We start from the raw sequence: 20169 nt of genomic DNA on the forward strand, positions 1-20169 counted from the left end.
CCTCTGCCGAATCATGACGATTCACCATCACCTCTCCGTAGTAGCATACGTGCCGAGTCCTCTTCATCGGCTTTACCCATCGTAACCCTCGACTGGATGACACGACAGCCCATCTGCCCCTGTGTCCCACCAACGCATTGACCCATACTGCTGAACTATTCTCCAACGCATGGAAGATTCTTCGTCACCTCCGAATGCCCGACTTCGTCGACAACTTAATTCAAGCTGCAGAATGGGGCTTTACATCGCTACATTTATCACATTGATGGCAACAAATGGGTCCCGGTCATACCACGTTCTTTGCAACGTAAGATGCGTGAAGCCTTTCACGATCATGCAACGGCTAGTCATCTAGGCTACCACAAGACTTACAACAGAATATGAAGTCGTTGCTCCTGGCCTGGCCCGTTTTCAGCCATTGCGAAGTACGTTGCATCCTACGTTCATTGTCAAAGCCGCAAACGAATAACAACAGCTCCTTCTAGGGATTTACCTCTGCCTTGTCCCGCTTCACCTTACGAAGTAGTTGGAATAGACTTGTACGGTCCTCTTCCCACAACCTCACATGGCAATCGTTGGATTGTCACGGCCGTAGACCATCTAACACGCTATGCGGAGACAGCATCTCTACCATCCGGGACTGCTGCTGAAGTCGCCGATTTCTTGCTACACAACATTATCTTACGCCACAGCGCTCCTCGCGTTCTCTTCTGTGAACACAGCTGTCTTCCTCCCTTCTATCATTACCGATGTTCTGCGCGCATCTAACACAATTCGCAAGATTACTTCCTGTTATCATCCACAGACCAACGGCTTGAAGGAGCGTTTTCATCGTACCCTCTCCGACATGATTGCGATGTACATCCGCCCCGACCACACGAACGGGGATGCAATATTGCCATTCGTGACATTCACCTATAACAAGGCTACGCAACGTACTACCGGCTTTTCACCTTTTTTTTCTTCATCTATGGTTGTTCACCAAGTTTCGTTCTTGATGTATCGTTCCTTTCGACTCCTGCACCCCCACTAGCTCCTTTCTCGGAACAGTTTGTGTCCCGCCTCGCGGACTGCCGTCGCCACGCCCCGCTTAACACCGGAATCTCCCAGGTCGCTCGAAAGGTTCGTTACGGCTCGACCCACTGTGCTGTGACTTTTTTTCCTGGTGACGAAGTTCTTCTTTGGACTCCTGTGCGCGTTCCGGGCTTATGCAAAAAATTTCTCACGCATTTTATTGGACCTTACACGGTCATAGAGCAGACACCACCTGTCAATTACCATGTCCTGCCCGTTAGAACGCCATCCGATTCCCGTTGCTGTGGGACAGAGATAGTGCATGTCTCCGGCTGAAAACCAAATACTTGACGCATTTCATAGTACTTCCGCGCAGCCAGGCGGCCGCTTCCACAGCGAGAGAGATTTAGTGTGAGCGCAACACATTGCTGAATTTCAACTTCTTCATCTGCACATCTTTTTCATCTGCGTATATCATCACCAGCAGCACAGTTTACACCTCGAGGTAGTAGCCCGAGCTTGGCTGGAAATATGGCGGTTCCTTAAGATATATATATATATATATATATATATATATATATATATATATATATATATATATATATATATATATATATATATTGTTACAAGCACGGGGAAAAGGGGTTTATTTAGGCGTGCGAGAGCAGGAACGGCAGGCTACGAAAAACAGGAATGGCCGCTGCGCAGTCTTCGTTCTCCTCTTCCCTTCTCTTCTTGATCCCCGCGTCCCTTTTACGCTCTTGGACGTAACATATACTTCTCCTCGCAGACATAGCCCACTGGGCGAGTGAACTAGCTTGTCGTGGCGTGCATGATTTAAACCGTGCTACATGCGCGACTTGTGTACTAGCAGAACGTCTACCAGTGTTCGTGAGGCGCGCGAGAGTATAGTTCACTTCGCTGACTTTGTCGATGACAATATACGGTCCATCGTAGTTTGCCAGCAGCTTTTGGCACAAACCGCGCTTCCTTGTAGGAGTCCAAAGCAAACGAGATCACCACGATGATATGTAACAGGCCGATGTCGTGCGTCGTAGCGGGCTTTGCAGTTTTCTTGTGATGCCAAAGTCCGCAGTCGCGCAAGTCTCCGAGCTTCTTCAGCGAGGCATAGCGTATCGGCCACCGTAGGATTGTCGTGGTGGTAAAAAGTGAGGACAGTGTCGAGCGTATACCGGGGCGGCCGAGCATATAGAAGGAAGAATGGGGCTGTAGCCGGTTGTCTCGTGCTTGGCGGTGTTATAGGCGTAAGTAATAATTGGTAGAACTTCATCCCAATTCTTGTGATCGGACGCAACATACATGGAAAGCTTATTGGTGATTGTTCGATTAGTGCGCTCAGTGAGGCCGTTCGTTTGCGAATGATACGGCGTCGAGTGCTTGAGGTGCGAGTTACATAAACGCACAAGCACTTCCACAATATCCGCCGTGAATTGACATCCCCGGTCGCTTATGATAACACCAGGCGGTTCATGTCGCAGAACGATAGCGTGAAGTAAGAAGAGCGACACTTCGGTGGCAGTGGCTGATGGTATAGCCGCCGTCTCGCAATAGCGTGTGAAATTGTCGGCGCAGACAATTATCCAGCGGTTCCCCTTAGATGACTTTGGAATAGGGCCTAACAGATCAATTCCAACTTGCTGAAAGGGTGAGCTGGGAGGCGGCGCAGGTTGAAGGAGACCAGATGGGGCAGTGGTTGGGCGTTTCCAACATTGGCACTGTATGCAGCTGGCGACATACAACTCAACCGAATGTCGCACCCGGGGCCAGTAAAAGCGTTCTTGAATGCGATAAAGGGTGCGCACAGTGCCTAAGTGACCGGAGATAGGGCCATCGTGCATAGCCTGAAGGATTGCTGGCTGGAGACGCTCCGGCACCACTAGAAGGAGGCGTGCACCCGTGCTTGAGTAGCTCCTTTTGTACATGAGCCCGTCACGTAGACAGTAGCTGCTTGTTGCACTTGAATGGGCAGAAGTGAAGAGTGGCTCCAATTTGGTGTCTGTCCGTCGTTGTTTGGCTTTGAACGCATCGACATCTGGAAAAGCGGATGTCACAGAAGCGACGAGATGATCAAAATCGTCTGCGTCGCAGTCCGTCGTGGTAAGCGGCATACGGGAAAGGCAGTCTGCGTCAGCGTGTTTTCGGCCGCTCTTGTAGGCAACAGTGAAGTTATATTCCTGCAACCTCAAAGCCCAGCGCGCAAGGCGACCACAAGGGTCGCGAAGGTTCACGAGCCAGCACAGGGAATGGTGGTCTGTGACGACTAGGAATGGGCGTCCGTACAAGTACGAGCGAAATCGCTGAACTGCAAAGAGAACAGCGAGGCACTCTTGCTCTGTCACCGTGTAATTTCGTTAAGGTTTGCTTAATGAGCGGCTTGCATAAGCAATCACGTGCTGACGGTCGTCATAACGTTGGACCAATACGGCACCCAGACCGACGCCACTAGCATCTGTGTGGATTTCTGTCGGCGCAGTAGGATTGAAGTGGCTAAGGATAAGTCGGGAGGTCAGCAGGAACTTCAACTGACGAAATGCAGACTCGCACTCGGGTGCCCACTCAAATTGTGCGTCTTTATGTAGCAGATTTGTCAGAGGATAAGCGACGTCAGCAAAACGAGGAATAAATCGGCGAAAGTAAGAGCAAAGACCCAGAAAACTACGAAGTTGCTTCACTGACTGCGGTGCACTGAATGCCTCAACAGCTGCCACCTTGAGGGGATCAGGCCGGATACCGTCTTTGTCAACAAGATGACCCAGCACAAGGGTTTGACTGTCACCAAAGTTACATTTCTTGGAGTTCAGAACCAGGCCGGCGTTTTTGATGCAGTCGAGGACAATATCCAGGCGCGTATTGTGCTCATTGAACGTGCGCCCGAATATAACAAAGTCGTCAAGATAGCACATACAGTTGTTCCATTTTAACCCACGCAGAATGGTGTCCATGAACCTTTCAAAGGTTGCTGGAGCGTCGCACAACCGTAATGGCATCACATTGAATTCGAATATTCCATCCGGGGTTATGAAGGCTGTTTTCTCCTTGTCTGCCAGGTGTATCGGGATTTGCCAATATCCTGAGCGCAGGTCCACTGAAGAAAAAGAGGCCAAATGAAGGCAATCAATTGCATCATCAATCCGGGGCAGCGGGTAGACATCCTTTTTAGTCACGGCGTTTAATCTTCAATAATCGACGCAAAATCTCCAGTTACCGTCTTTCTGACGAGTATGACCGGAGCTGCCCAAGGACTCGAGGACTCTTGTATTATCCCATTTTTCATCATGTCACTCACTTCTTCCCCGATTAGCTTGCGCTCGTTAGGCGACACGCGATAAGGCTTTTGTCTGATCGGGCGCGCAGATCCCGTATCGATAGTATGGCGCGTTCGTGACTCGGGAATCGAGAACGCTTTGTCCGGCTGCGCAAAGTCAAACACTGACAGATGCTTAGAAAGCATATTGACACGTGTACTTATCTTTATCGGGCGACCACGTTTCGCCGCTTAACAACTGTAATCGCACAGCGACGGACGCGCCTGCATGTATCCGACGTTTCTGGAAAGTTATCGATGCTTCTACCCGGCTGTCTGTTGTCGCCGAACCTTGTGTTATCTGATTTCATCGCGTAACGCGAATGGTGTAGAACTTTGTGGAAGGCACGCGGGTCCAAATGATTAGTCTGGAGCATTCGACGACTGCTCTATAAAAGCCGACGCGCTTGACCCGCTGATCAGTTTTCCGACGATCGCCGACCGTGTTCGCCGCTATCGTTGTGCTATAAGTGTAGCCTGTTTTTGTGGGCACAGGTTCGCCCAATAAAAGCTAGTTTTGTATTCCACCGTATTGCTTCTTTCTTCACCGTCACTACCACGTGACATCTGGTGGAGGTGCTTTTCGTCCATGTACAGGACGCCCCCGACAAGCCGTGATCCCAGCCCAGACCGCAAACAGAACACCAACGTAGTCCCGGACCACCGAGCAAGCCGCCGTCTTCAACAGCTGCCCCCGCAGCACGGACTTTTACCTGAGAAGACCAAGAAGATTGTGGCCAAGGCAACCGCAATGGCAGCCCCAGCGTCCCCCATCGTGCTGCAGCAGCCGAGGGAACCACCGACGTTCCGCGGTTCCACATTTGAGGACCCGGAAACCTGGCTGGAAACGTATGAGAGGGTCGGTACGTTTAACAACTGGGCAAGCGACGACAAGCTACGCCATGTCTATTTCGCACTGGAGGACGCCGCCAAGACGTGGTTCGAGAATCGAGAAGCCACCTTGACGACGTGGGACCTCTTCCGAAGCGGCTTCCTGCAAACATTTCAAAGCGTCCTGCGAAAAGAGCGAGCCCAAGCTCTACTGGAGACAAGAGCGCAGCTGCCGAATGAGACGATCGCGATTTTCACTGAGGAAATGAGCCGTCTGTTCCGCCACGCCGACCCAAAAATGTCCGAGGAGAAGAAAGTACGTCTACTGATGCGTGGTGTCAAGAAGGAACTTTTTGCCGGTATGGTAAGAAGCCCACCGAAGACCATCGACGAGTTTCTTCGTGAGGCGACGAGCATCGAGAAGACACTGGAATTGCGGAACCGGCAATTTGACCGACGCACCAAGCCAACAAGCTACTCCGGAATTCAATCACTGGCCACGGATGATTTATGCGAGACCATCAGGGCCATCGTGCGTGAAGAACTGCGCAAGGTCTTGCCATCGTCGCAGCCTCAAGTGGCCTCGATCGCCGACATCGTGAAAGAAGAGGTGCACCGATCGCTCGGAGTTCCCGAGTTACAACCACAATTGTCGCAGCCCCAGCCAGAAACGATGACTTACGCCGCCGTCGCACGCCGTCAAGCGCCCCCTCCGCGACAACGCCAGGGCCCTGTAACGCCGCAATTCCGTCGTCCACCGCCGCCGCCGCCAGCACGCCCACCCGTCGCCCAGCACACCTACGCGAGGAAGACTGACATTTGGCGCGCCCCCGACCACCGCCCGCTCTGCTACCACTGCGGCGAAGCCGGCCACGTGTACCGCCGATGCCCATACCGCGACCTGGGATTGCGAGGCTTCGCCGTGAACGCACAGCGCCCGAGGGAAGGTGAACGCCCCCGTGACATCGCCGACTACCTCGCCGCTACTCAGTGGAGCCCTCGACGACCGTCCCGTTCGCCGTCACCAGGCCGCTACCTGTCGCCGCAGCACCGACCATACACCGGCCCAGCCCGGGGCCGCTCTGCGAGCCCATATCCGGAAAACTAAAAGCAGCAACCGATGGAGGTGCGGTTGCTGTTCGTCGAACTGACGAAGATCCTCCGCCGCCGACGAAGACGACGAAGAAACCATCTCGACGACCTAATGACGGCACGCCGCCGTCCCGACGAAGTCAAGAAGCCAAGACTACACCGACGAAAGACGACTTGAAGAAGCGACGTTCCAGCTTCAATTCAACACGACGCAGCCGTGATCCGACGCCACGACCTAACTGCAACGCCAGACAAAGAACCACCGACCTTGACGTGCTTCTCGACGGCCACGCAGTCACAGCCTTAGTCGACACAGGGGCCGATTATTCCGTAATGAGTGGACACATCGCCGCCCAGTTGAAGAAGGTTAAGACTGCATGGGAGGGCCCCCAAATTCGGACCGCTGGAGGGCACCTCATTACGCCGACTGGAACCTGCACGGCAAGAATTACCATTCATCACCGGACTTACCCTGCCACTTTCGTTATCCTGCAACAGTGTTCACGAGACGTCATTCTCGGCATGGACTTCCTGAACCAACACGGCGCAATGATCGACCTGAAGTCGCAGTCAATAACGCTGTCGGAAGATCAAGCGATACCATCGGAGAGCCCTTGTAGTCACCACGCCTTGAGTGTGCTCGAAGATCAAGTGAGCATCCCGCCTCGCTCCAGCATCGTTATTTCGGTCGGCACCGAAACACCCGCTGACGTAGAAGGCGTCATCGAAGGCGACCAACGTCTACTACTCGACCGTGAAATTTGCGTCGCAAGAGGGATCGCTCGACTGCACGGAGGAAACACGAGAGTGTTGCTCACAAACTTCAGCCAGGAGTTCAAGCACATCAACAAGGGCACGACGATCGCATTCATCGAGGAAATACAGGAAACCAGCGATGCCTTTGTCCTCTCGGATTCTGTTGCATCTACCCCGACGACCGTAGTTCCCGAGCCAGACTTCAACATAAATCCAAGTCTCCCCATGATTAAGCAGCAACAGCTCAGAAGTCTGCTTCGACGATACAAAGACTGCTTTTCGACGTCATCAAGGATTCGACAAACACCAGTCGCAAAGCATTGCATAATCGCCGAAGAGAGCGCTCGACCACTACGACAGAGCCCTTACCGAGTTTCGATGCGAGAACGCGAAGCTATAAGACAACAAGTCGACGAAATGCTGCGCGACGACATCATCCAGCCGTCGAAAAGCCCGTGGGCGTCTCCAGTTGTTTTAGTGAAGAAAAAGGACGGAACCCTACGTTTCTGCGTCGATTATCGTCGTCTGAACAAGATCACGAAGAAGGACGTATACCCCCTCCCACGGATAGACGACGCATTGGATCGGCTCTGCAACGCCAAGTACTTCTCGTCGATGGACCTCAAGTCTGGCTATTGGCAAATAGAAGTCTACGAAAGAGATCGCGAAAAGACCGCCTTCATCACCCCGGACGGCCTCTACGAGTTCAAGGTTATGCCATTTGGACTGTGCTCGGCGTCTGCAACGTTCCAGCGCGTGATGGACAGGGTTTTAGCAGGATTGAAGTGGCAGACCTGTCTTGTTTACTTGGATGACGTCGTCGTCTTCGCCGGAAATTTCGACGATCACCTTAAGCGGCTTGCGACAGTATTAGAGGCCATCAAGTGATCAGGGCTCACCCTGAAGCCGGAAAAGTGTCGCTTTGCTAACGATGAGCTTCTATTCCTAGGCCATGTCATCAGCAAATCTGGAGTGCGCCCCGACCCGCAGAAGATAGCTGCCATCGCAAAGTTCCCGCAGCCAATCGACAAGAAGGCAGTGCGCAGATTCCTTGGCATGTGTGCCTACTATAGGCGCTTTGTCAAGGACTTTTCGCGCATCGCGGAGCCGCTAATTCATCTAACGAAATCTGATGTCGAGTTCAATTGGGAAACGCCGCAGGCCGACGCATTTCAAGAACTCAAACGACGCATGCAGTCGCCGCCGGTACTTGCACACTTCGACGAGGACGCAGATACTGAAATCCACACTGACGCCAGTAGCCTAGGCCTCGGTGCCGTCCTAGTCCAGAGGAAAGAAGGACTTGAACGGGTGATATCGTATGCTAGCCGGTCGCTGTCAAAAGCGGAAAGCAATTATTCTACGACTGAAAAGGAATGCCTCGCCATCATTTGGGCTACAGCTAAATTCCGCCCTTACCTCTATGGCAGGCCATTTAAAGTCGTCAGCGACCACCACGCGTTGTGTTGGCTAGCTAACTTAAAGGACCCTTCAGGACGGCTGGCGCGGTGGAGCCTCAGACTACAAGAATATGACGTAACGGTAATATACAAGTCCGGAAGAAAACACTCCGACGCCGACTGCTTATCACGCGCCCCAATCGATCCCCCGCCGCAAGACGACGTGGACGACGACGCCTTCCTTGGGATAATAAGCGCGGAAGACTTCACTAAAAAGCAACGAGCAGACCCGGAGCTAAAAGGCCTCGTCGAGTATTTGAAAGGGAACACCGACGTTGTCCCTAGGGCATTTAAGCGCGTGTTGTCTTCGTTCATGCTACGAAACAACCTGCTCGTGAAGAAGAACTTCTCACCAGTCCACGCCAGCTACCTTCTTGTGGTGCCGTCAGCGCTCCGCCCAGAAATACTGCATGCCCTACACGAGGATCCAACCGCTGGGCACCTCGGATTCTCCCGGACGCTGTCGAGGATACAGGAAAAGTATTACTGGCCGCGTCTGACCGCCGACGTCGCCCGTTACGTCAAGACATGCAGAGGCTGTGAACGACGCAAGACAGCAGCGACAAGGCCAGCAGGATTACTACAGCCGATCGAACCTCCTCGTCGACCATTCCAGCAGATTGGGATGGATTTGTTGCGGCCGTTTCCGATGTCAACATCCAGGAATAAGTGGATCATCGTGGCGACGGACCATCTCACCCGCTTTGCTGAAACCAAAGCTCTACCAAAAGGCAGCGCAGCCGAAGTGGCGAAATTTTTCGTCGAGAACATCCATCTGCGACATGGTGCGCCAGAAGTCCTCATCACCGACAGAGGAAGGGCTTTTACAGCAGAGCTCACCCAAGCCATTCTGCAGTACAGCCAGACGAGCCACAGGAGGACAACTGCCTACCATCCGCAGACGAATGGTCTCACGGAGCGCCTGAACAAGACCCTCGCCGACATGCTAGCAATGTACGTCGACGTCGAGCACAAGACGTGGGACGCGGTCCTGCCGTACGTCACCTTCGCCTACAACACGGCGGTGCAAGAAACAACACAGATCACGCCATTCAAGTTGGTTTACGGCAGGAACCCGACGACGACGCTCGACGCCATGCTGCCGCACGTCACTGACGAGGAGAATCTTGACGTCGCTACCTATCTCCAGCGCGCCGAAGAAGCCCGACAGCTCGCCCGCCTACGGATCAAGACCCAGCAGCGTACCGACAGCCGACGCTACAACCTCCGACGACGCTTCGTCGAGTACCAGCCCGGTGACCGTGTTTGGGTATGGACCCCGATACGCCGGCGAGGACTCAGTGAGAAGCTGCTGCGGCGCTATTTCGGACCCTACAAGGTCATCCGACGTATTGGCGCTCTAGACTATGAGGTCGTGCCAGACGGCATTTCGCACTCACAGCGGCGCCGCGCACGATCTGAAGTGGTCCACGTGGTGCGCCCTAAACCATTTTACGGACGCTGATGAACTTCCTTTAGTTTGTTGTTATCATTGCTACGAGTGCTTTTCTTTGTTACTTTCGTTTGTTTACAGCATCGGGTCGATGCTTTTTAAGAGGGGGGTAATGACACGTGTACTTATCTTTATCGGGCGACCACGTTTCGCCGCTTAACAACTGTAATCGCACAGCGACGGACGCGCCTGCATGTATCCGACGTTTCTGGAAAGTTATCGATGCTTCTACCCGGCTGTCTGTTGTCGCCGAACCTTGTGTTATCTGATTTCATCGCGTAACGCGAATGGTGTAGAACTTTGTGGAATGCACGCGGGTCTGGAGCATTCAACGACTGCTGTATAAAAGCCGACGCGCTTGACCCGCTGATTAGTTTTCCGACGATCGCCGACCGTGTTCGCCGCTATCGTTGTGCTATAAGTGTAGCCTGTTTTTGTGGGCACAGGTTCGCCCAATAAAAGCTAGTTTTGTATTCCACCGTATTGCTTCTTTCTTCACCGTCACTACCACGTGACAATATCCACCAAGGTATGGCGCTCCCTTGTGCTGGGCGACTTGTACATGATCAACAGAAGCTTTTTGTCGGAGACGTGGCGAAGGTCAGCAGGTTCACACGACGGGTCAGCTGTTAGTACGGCTACGGACGAAGACGTGTATTTTGTAAAGTAGGCGAGTTTCAAGCAGTCTGGAAGCAGGACGGGTTCTGCCGAGCAGTTGGCCGTCCACAAGCCAGCACGCCCGTTGCCGATGGATACCACACAATGAGGGACGAAAACGTTCTTCTTCACACAATTTAGATGAAGTGGCTCTACGGAGGCATCGAAACTGTCTGGAACTTCACCGCGACATGCATTCGGCACGCACACAGAAGTGGACGCAGGCACAACAGTATCTGCAGACACACAAAGTTCACCTTGCCTGCAAGTCTCCTCTAAGAGCCCGGACGAAACATGGCCATCGACGCAAACTTCCCCCGTGCGACAATCAACGGTCGCACCACACTGCCGCAAAAAGTCGATGCCCAAAGTCACTTCGTGCGTCGATCGGGGAATAACTACAAACTCTGTCGCGAGAGCTCCACCAGCCAAGGATACTTCAGCAGTGCACACACAAACAGGACGCAACGACTCACCGCTCACTCCACAAAACGTTGCAGCCTGGTCCCACGGAAATACAACTTCGCGCCCCAACCGACATTTAAATCCGAGACTCATTACGCATGCAGTTGCTCCGGTATCCACTAAAGCCATTGTAGAAACACCATCAACAAGCACATGCACTTTGTTCTTAATCATAGCAACTGCAGGGGGCATTTCTGTCGATAGCACGTGTCGAGCGACCTCACCCACATCGGCCGCGCTAGCTAGTTTTCTGGTTGAGAAGGCGAGGCGGAGCGGCGCACTGGCGATGGAGATTGACGTAAACGCGGTGCAGGAGAAGTTGGCGGTGGCGTCAAACACTTGTCAGATGCCGGCGAGCGGCTCCGGAAGCTTCTCTGCCAGTAATCGTTGCCAGGAGGGACGCCAGCTGACCAAGAGGTGGTGTATGGCTGTTGAGTTGTCCTCGTAGAAAGTGTGGCCCTTGTTGAAGATCCCGATCGACCATTCCACGTTGTTGGGCGACGATTGCAAAACCTCGCTATGTGGCCTGCGGCACCACATTGGAAACACACCGGCAGATGCCGCAAATTTCTATGTTCTTCCACGTAGTCGCGCATGTTGCTGTCGACTGCATAGCCAGCAGGTGGGTCACATTCATGGCTAGGCACCAGCCGCCGGGAGGCGTGCGTGCGGCGACGGCGTTGGTCGTAGTCATGATCTTGATAGCTTATGGTCGCTCTCGCTTGTGAGGTAGACCTATACTCGACGGTCGCTGAGTGAAGCGTGGGTTGCCATGCGGTCGAAACGGCCGTGTTTCTCATCTCGTGTGGTAAGTACGCACCAGTGATGCCGGGTGTGCAACGGTACATCTCTTCCCGATGGAGCAACTCTTCGCGAACAATTTGCCGTATTGTAGATGGAAGGTCAACACACAAGCTCGGGTCTACACTTGCCACCGTTGTGACATTAGCCAGGCGACCAAACTTCGGTATTATCCGTCGCATCTTCAGCGTCTCAAAGGTCCTGCAGTGGCGAATGACATCAGACACGGAATCCAAGCTTTCCTTGCCGATCAAGAAATTGTAGACGTCTTCGGCTATTCCTTTCAACAAATGTCCAACTTTGTCATCTTCAGACATTTGAGAGTTGACTATTTTACACAGTTTCAGCACTTCTTCGATATAAGTCGTACAGGTCTCGCCGGGAATCTGAGCTCTTTGCGAACGCGTATGTTCTGCGCGTTTTTTTTTTCGCTAGATTCTCCAAAACACGCTCTGAGCTCCTGGACGAAAAGCTCCCATGAAGTGAGCGTGTCTTCCAGATTCTCATACCAGACGAGCGCTGTGCCGGTAAGGGAAAACACAACATTAGGCAACTGTGCGGTCGAGTTCCAACCGTTAGACCGGCTCACCCTTCGGTAGTTCGTGAGCCACTCGTCGACATCTTCTCCGGCTTTTCCTCCGAAAGTGAGTGGCACCCGGTAGTATTCCCACAGAACCCCAGGTGGTGGTCTTGAAGCCGCGTCAGATCCTTCGGAAATCTGGCAGGCGTATTCAGGCATGTCGGGTGAGGGTGGCGGAAGTCCGGCAAGTCGACGGCTTCGACGAAGTTGTAGCAGCGTAGGCTCCGTGGTTACGAGGTATACCCCGCACCGTCCACCAATTTGTTACAAGCTCGGGGAAAAGGGGTTTATTTAGGCGTGTGAGAGCAGGAACGGCAGGCTAGGAACAACAGGAATGGCCGCTGCGCACTCTTCGTTCTCCTCTTCCCTTCTCTTCTTGATACCCGCGTCCCATCTACGCGCTTGGATGTAACAATATATATATATATATATATATATATATATTTCTTGCACTTCAGGAAACTTCGTGCGACCTCGAAGAATTGACCACTGAAGTGACGGGGCTATAAGTATATACCAGACCTCATAGTAGGAGACAGTTCAATTTCACAGCCTGAGTTCTCTTGGTGGTGTAATCTTCCTACGTGTAACTGTCGCATACTTGGCGATGACTAACACTGCTTTGCCTTTCTGGCAAAACTGCAGCGTCCCTCTTTTTTTCCCGCGAGTCCGAGCATAAGCGCTGCCGCACATGACTGCTGTCGATTCTGATTTCGAGTGAACACGGCTTGGCCCTATTTCGGTTACTGAGTTAATTATACAGAGAGAGAGGAATAGAAGAGAGGAATGGTAGAGCGGTTAACCAGGCGCACGTCTGGTTAGCTACCCTGCACTGGGGTAAGGGGCATGGGGACGGAGAGTGTTCCCCAGCTATCATGCACCAAGACTTAAAAAAAGAACACTTGCATTACTTGAAGAAAACCTAATGCACATTGTTTCCAGTAAAGTGGAGTAGCCGCCAGTAATTCTTTCGGTACTGACATTTAATTTGTAATTGCAATTAATTCTTTAACTTGAGAAGTACTGTCTTAATTTTCAGTTTCAATGAGGCAATTGTAGGCATCCCAAAATGACATCTAACTGCGGTGTTTTCAGAGACATACTAATTGCGTACAATTTTTTGCATTGGCAAAAAGCTTCGCGAAGTATAAAAAAATTATGTGAGGGCGCTTCCACCTGCATCATAAAGCAGTTCCCTCAAATAAGCTGATTGAAACCAACTGCATTGCCTGTCGCAAACCCGAAGAGACAGCGCATCACCTTGATAATGGTACGGAAGGAGCCCCAACAGCAGGTTTCGCGGCTTCGCAGCTACTCCTTCCTCTCTACGTCACACTTATTATCCGTCTCTCAATGCAAACTGATCATTGATAACAAAAGCCTCTTGATAACGCAGCCAAAGTGCAGCTCTGACCACACACGAAATGCGAAGAGCAATGTAATAGGCACATAATGTTTCAAAATCCAGCCTTTGTTGGCGCCGCATTGAAAGAGTGCGCGCGAAGTTATATTTCGCAGCGGAAACTTGCTTCGGACCAAAGCCAATATAAAGTGAGCACTTTGTTTTTTATCAAAGTGTATACGTGCTGCAAAAATAGGTTCGTGCCAACAAATAAAAGCGAAATAAGCACACTGGAGAGCGACCAACTTGTAGGGAAAAGGCAAAACCAATGCGTTCACGAAATTAAGTATACCACTTCTAAATGAGCCGAACTGGCAATCAGAATGTCGGCACACACACACAAGAAACAACAACTGTGTGTTCTTATTATCTATGAATTCGTAAGCTCGTTGAACATAAGCCTAGAGGACGTATTCAAATAGGTATCCTTTTGCAGCTACGCAGTACTGTCTATTTTATCACACCTTTAGTGGCTTTCTTGATGACCGACGCCGGAATTCTACGGCAGACATTCGTTATCTTTACCTTGAACTAATCTGACGTCCGTCTCGATCATGTAAGCACAATCTTTCACACAGCCCCAAATAAAAAATTGAATGAAGATAGTTCAGGTGACCTAGCCGGCCTATTTACAGGCCCGTGCCTTCCAATGTATTGCGCATGAAAAGCCGCAACCAACGAGTTTCGTGTTCAGCTGCTGCTGCATCCAGGTGCCCCCTCTTGCTGAAACCGCAGAAGTGGAAGAGGTGACAGCGGGACTTTGCTGAGAAACTCATCCACCACTCCTTCAAGGATTTCGTTCACGTAATGCTGTCCAGTCAGTGTGTGAGGGAAGAAGATGGTACCGATTATTGCGCTGGCGTGAATTCCAAACCACACGTTGAGCAACCACTGGTACTGGCGCCGATTGCGCTTTACTTAATGTAGATTGGAGTCCCTCCAATAGTGCGCATTATGCAAATTTACCTAGGCGTTTCTGCAAAAACTGGCTTATCTGTACACATGATCTTGCTCAAAAAGACCGGAGAGTCATCGGCTTTTGTGAGGACCCAATTCGAGAAACCTAGACGATTCTACAGGTCCCTGTCTTCTCAGCATTTGTGCTGGTTCAGGTGGTATGGGCGAAAGGCCGTCATTTAGAATCCTCCAAACTGATGACTTGGAAATTTGTACCTAGGTGGCCACGTCTCGCACGCTAGCATAAGGGTTTGAGACCATAAATGCTAGCACACCCACGCGTAAGTTAGGACTCAAAGATGGAGTCCTCCGCCACTGTTTCTTGAAGCTGCCGGTTTGTTTCAAGTATTCATAATTTCTGGTGATAGTCGATACGTTTGGTCTACCGCCACCCTTCCATGGCTGAGTATGAGTATGAATTCAACAAGTGCGGTGTTTTGTAGTTTAACTGTGCGAATTTCATAGTCACTTCTTATTACTGAGCATTCTGAAATAATTTCGCAGTCGTAGTCCTTTCTAGCCAAAACGCATATCCCGCCACCGCGACCAGCGGGGCGATTTAGATAAGATGTTTCGCGTGTCGGAAGTCTGTAGACATTTGTTTCATCAGCGCTCCATGTTTCGGTTAAAACAATAAAGTCAAAAGGTTGTCCTACTTGGCCGAAAAACAGGCTTAAGTCCGATTTCTTTCTGTTAATTAATCTCACATTAAGGTGAAAGCATTTAAAAGACTTGAGGAATTGTTTTCCGATGTAGTTCTCGAAGGATTGTGGGAGCAGGCAGGTGTCAATATCGGAAATTGCCATACTGTATAACTTTAACCAAGTTTCTCAAGATCAAGAGGACTTGAGATGAGAATTGAAGTTTCCCCGACATCTTTCCTGAGTAGGATTTGACCATTTGAGCGCCAAGCGTACAGGAAGTGGTTCAGTTTGGCCCAGCGCTTTGTTTGGAAAAGTAAGTCGCGGGCCTGCTTTGGTATATTTTCCTGTATATAGACCTTATCGTCGTTTATCTGCAGTTCCTTTCTGCTCTGCCACCATTTGTCTCAGTCACCTTGTTTCGCAAACCGGCAAATTACACACGGCGTTTTGAATTTCTTAGCTGGTAGGCGATGAGCAGTAGCTACATTCTGTTCCGATAACTGTGGCAGCTCAGTCTGCGCAGCCAGAGCTTATGTATTTGAGTCAGTAGATTATCGTCCTGCGTTACTGCGATTCCGTGAACCTGAAGGTTAAACTTTCTGCTTCGCCATTCAAGAGCATCAATACCGACTTTTAGCTTGGTTATCTCAGCATCTTGTTCTTGCACTTTCTCTAGCCTCTGTTTGACATCTTTTATGTTTCTTGTTGTTTTGTACGTGATAAGAGTGGGTCATATTTTTCACTCATGAATTGCAACGCATCCTCAATGTGTGGACTGCTTCCGTCAAGGGCAGCAACTTGTCAAATTTCGCACTGATTTCCTGCATCCACAAGCGTACATGTCGCGAGTCAAATTCAGTGCTCGGTTGTTCGGTTGCTTGTACATGAGTTTTTGTACGTCGGCAGGCTGTGCAGCGTCACACTTGGCGATAGACTTCGCCCTTTGCTTTCAGTGTGGCGTCTGAGATGCCCGCACATTTTCCTGTGGGATATTTACCATTACATTCGCTACAGTCAACAACCGCCTATTTTCACAAATCTGCTCATCACATCCTAAGCACTTCATAACCGAAGTTAAGCACAATTTGGAAGCAGCAGCACCAGGAAGTGTGAGAAAAGCTTTTTTTTTTCAGTGGAAGGAAATAAGCACTAACCTGCAATGATATAAGGCAGATTCTTTAGTACGGAGTCTTTCGGTGCCACTGCCGCAGCCAATGTGTGGGTCGCCTCCTTCCATGGTTCTTTTATAGTGCTGATCCGTTGAAGGCAGCGCCCCCTCGCCGCAACGATGATGTAAAGTGCCTTCAGGCAGGCTTCTTGCACGCGTGTTCAAAATCGACGATATCATCCCGGCCCGGCAGGACCACGTCGGCTTCTTTCTTCCTGCAAAGATATAGGGCAGATTCTTTAATACGGTGTCTTTCGGTGCCACTGCCGCTGCCAATGTCAAGTGAATGTCAATGTCTTCTCGTGGCCATGGCCGTAAAATCGTCGCGATACCAGCCTGCGCGTCTAGCGGACCTGCTTGACGGATCTGCACAGAAACGACAGCCAGGAAGGCCACCAGGGAACCGCCAGTGATATATAGCTGCAACAACGTGTTTATCGCTCAGTTTGGCAGCGGTGCTTCGAAAGACGCACATGCTTAAGGATTTCGCTTTTCCTTACAGCCATCGCAAGACAAGCGGCTGTGGTTCCGGGGCATCGTACAGCGGAAGGGAGGCTTCTCGTGGTCATTGCCGGAAAATCGTGGCGATACCAGCCTGCGTGCCTAGCGGACCTGCTTGATGGATCTGCGCAGAGGCGACAGCCAGGATGGCCACCAGGGAGCCGTCAGCGATATATAGCTGCAACAGAGTGTTTATCGCTCAGTTCGGCAGCGGTTCTTCGAAGGATGCACACGTTTAAGGATTTCGCTTTGCCTTACTGCCATCGCAAAACAAGCCGCTGTGGTTCCGTGGCGTCGCACAGCAGAAGGGAGGTTTCTCGCGGCTATTGCCGGAAAATCGTGGCGATACCAGCCTGCGCGCCTAGCGGACCTGCTTGACGGATCTGCGCAGAGACGACTGCAAGGAAGGCCACCAGGGAACATTCAGCGATATATAGCTGTCAGAGCGTGTTTATCGCTCAGTTCGGCAGCGGTGCTTCAAAAGACGCACACGTTTAAGGATGTCGCTTTGCCTTACTGCTATCGCAAGACAAGCCGATGTGGTTCCGTGGCGTCGCACAGCAGAAGGGAGGTTTCTCGTGGCTGTTGCCGGAAAATCGTGGCGATACCAGCCTGCGCGCCTAGCGGACCTGCTTGCCGCATCTGCGCAGAGACGACTGCCAGGAAGGCCACCAGGGGACCGTCAGGGATATATAGCTGCAACAGAGTGTTTATCGCTCAGTTCGGCAGTGGCGCTTCGAAAGACGCACACGTTTAAGGATTTCGCTTTGCCTTACTGCCATCGCAAGACAAGCCGCTGTGGTTCCGTGGCGTCGCACAGCATAAGGGAGGTTTCTCGTGGCTATTGCCGGAAAACCGTGTCGATACCAGCCTGCGCGCCTAGCGGACCTGCTTGCCGAATCTGCGCAGAGACGACTGCCAGGAAGGCCACCAGGGAACTGTCAGGGATATATAGCTGCAACACCATGTTTATTGCTCTGCTCGGCAGTCGTGCTTCAAAAAACGCACACGTTTAAAGATTTCGCTTTGCCTTACAGCCACCGCAAGAAAAGCCGGTGTGGTACCGTGGCATTGCACAGCAGAAGGGCGGTTTCTTGTGGCCATTGCCGGAAAATTGTGGCGATACCAGCCTGCACGCCTAGCGGACCTGCTTGAAGGATCTGCGCAGAGACGACTGACAGGAAGGCCACCAGGGAACCGTCAGCGATATATAGCTGCAACAGCGTCTTTATCGCTTAGTGAGACAGGGGTGCTTCGAAAGACGCACACGTATGAGGAATTTGTTGCCTTACTGCCAACGCAAGACAAGCCACTGTGGTTCCGTAGCGTCGCACAGCAGAAGGGAGGTTTCTCGTGGCTATTGCCGGAAAATTGCGGCGATACCAGCCTGCGCGCCTTGCGGACCTGCTTGACGGATCTGCGCAGAGACGACTGCCAGGAAGGCCACCAGAGAACCGTCAGCGATGTATAGCTGCAAAAGCGTGTTTATCGCTCAGTTCGGCAGCGGTGCTTCGAAAGACGCACACGCTTAAGGATTTCGCTTTTCCTTACAGCCATCGCAAGACAAGCGGCTGTGGTTCCGGGGCATCGTACAGCGGAAGGGAGGCTTCTCGTGGCCATTGCCGTAAAATCGTGGCGATACCAGCCTGCGTGCCTAGCGGACCTGCTTGATGGATCTGCGCAGAGGCGACAGCCAGGATGGCCACCAGGGAAACGTCAGCGATATATAGCTGTAAGAGCGTTTTTATCGCTCAGTTCGGCAGCGCTGCTTCGAAAGACGCGCACGTTTAAGGATTTCGCATTGCCTTACAGCGATCGCAAGACAAGACGCTCTGGTTCCGTGGCATCGCACAGCGGAAGAGAGGTTTCTCGTGGCTATTGCCGGAAAATCGTGGCGATACCAGCCTACGCGCCTAGCGGACCTGCTTGACGGATGTGCGCAGAGATGACTGCCAGGAAGGCAGCCAGGACAACGTCAGCGATATATAGCTGCAACAGTGTGTTTATGGCTCAGTTAGGTAGCGGTGCTTCGAAAGACGCACACGTTGGAGGATTTTGTTGCGTTACAGCCATCGGAAGTTAAGCCGGTGTGGTACCATGGCATTGCACAGCGGAAGGGAGGTTTCTTGTGGCCATTGCGGGAAAATCGTTGCGATACCACCCTGCGCGCCTAGCGGACCTGCTTGACGGATGTGCTCAGAGACGACTGCCAGGAGGGCCACCAGGGAAAAGTCAGCGATATATAGCTGCAACAGAGTTTTTATCGCTCAGTTCTGCAGCCATGCTTCGAAAGGCGCACATGTTTAAGGATTTCGCTTTGCTTTACAGACATCGCAAGAGAAGCTGCTGTGGCTCCGTGGCATCGTACAGCGGAACAGAGGTTTCTCGTGGGCATTGCCGGAAAATCGTGGCGATACCAGCCTACGCGCCTAGCGGGCCTGCTTGAAGGATGGGCGCAGAGACGACTGCTAGGAAGGCCACCACGGAACTTTCAGCGATATATATCTGCAACAGCGTGTTTATCTCTCAGTTAGGCAGCGGTGCTTCGAAAGACGCACGCGTTTAAGGAATTCGTTTGCCTTACAGCCATCGGAAGACAAGCAGGTGTGGTACCATGGCATTGCACAGCGGAAGGGAGGTTTCTTGTGGCCATTGGGGGAAAATCGTTGCGATACCAGCCTGCGCGCCTACCGGACCTGCCCGACGTATTTGCGCAGAGGCGACAGCCAGGAAGGCCACCAGGAAACGGTCAGTGGTATATAGCTGCAACAGAGTGTTTGTCGCTCAGTTCGGCAGCGGTGCTTCGAAAGACGCACACGTTTAAGGATTTCGCTTTGCTTTACAGTCATCGCTAGAGAAGCCGCTGTGGTTCCGTGGCGTCGCACAGCAGAAGGGAGGTTTCTCGTGGCTGTTGCCGGAAAATCGTGGCGATACCAGCCTGCGCGCCTAGCGGACCTGCTTGCCGGATCTGCGCAGAGACGACTGCCATGAAGGCCACCAGGGGACCGTCAGGGATATATAGCTGCAACAAAGTGTTTATCGCTCAGTTCGGCAGTGGCGCTT

Source organism: Dermacentor variabilis, chromosome 2 (assembly GCF_050947875.1).
Source record: "Dermacentor variabilis isolate Ectoservices chromosome 2, ASM5094787v1, whole genome shotgun sequence".
NCBI lineage: Eukaryota > Metazoa > Arthropoda > Arachnida > Ixodida > Ixodidae > Dermacentor > Dermacentor variabilis.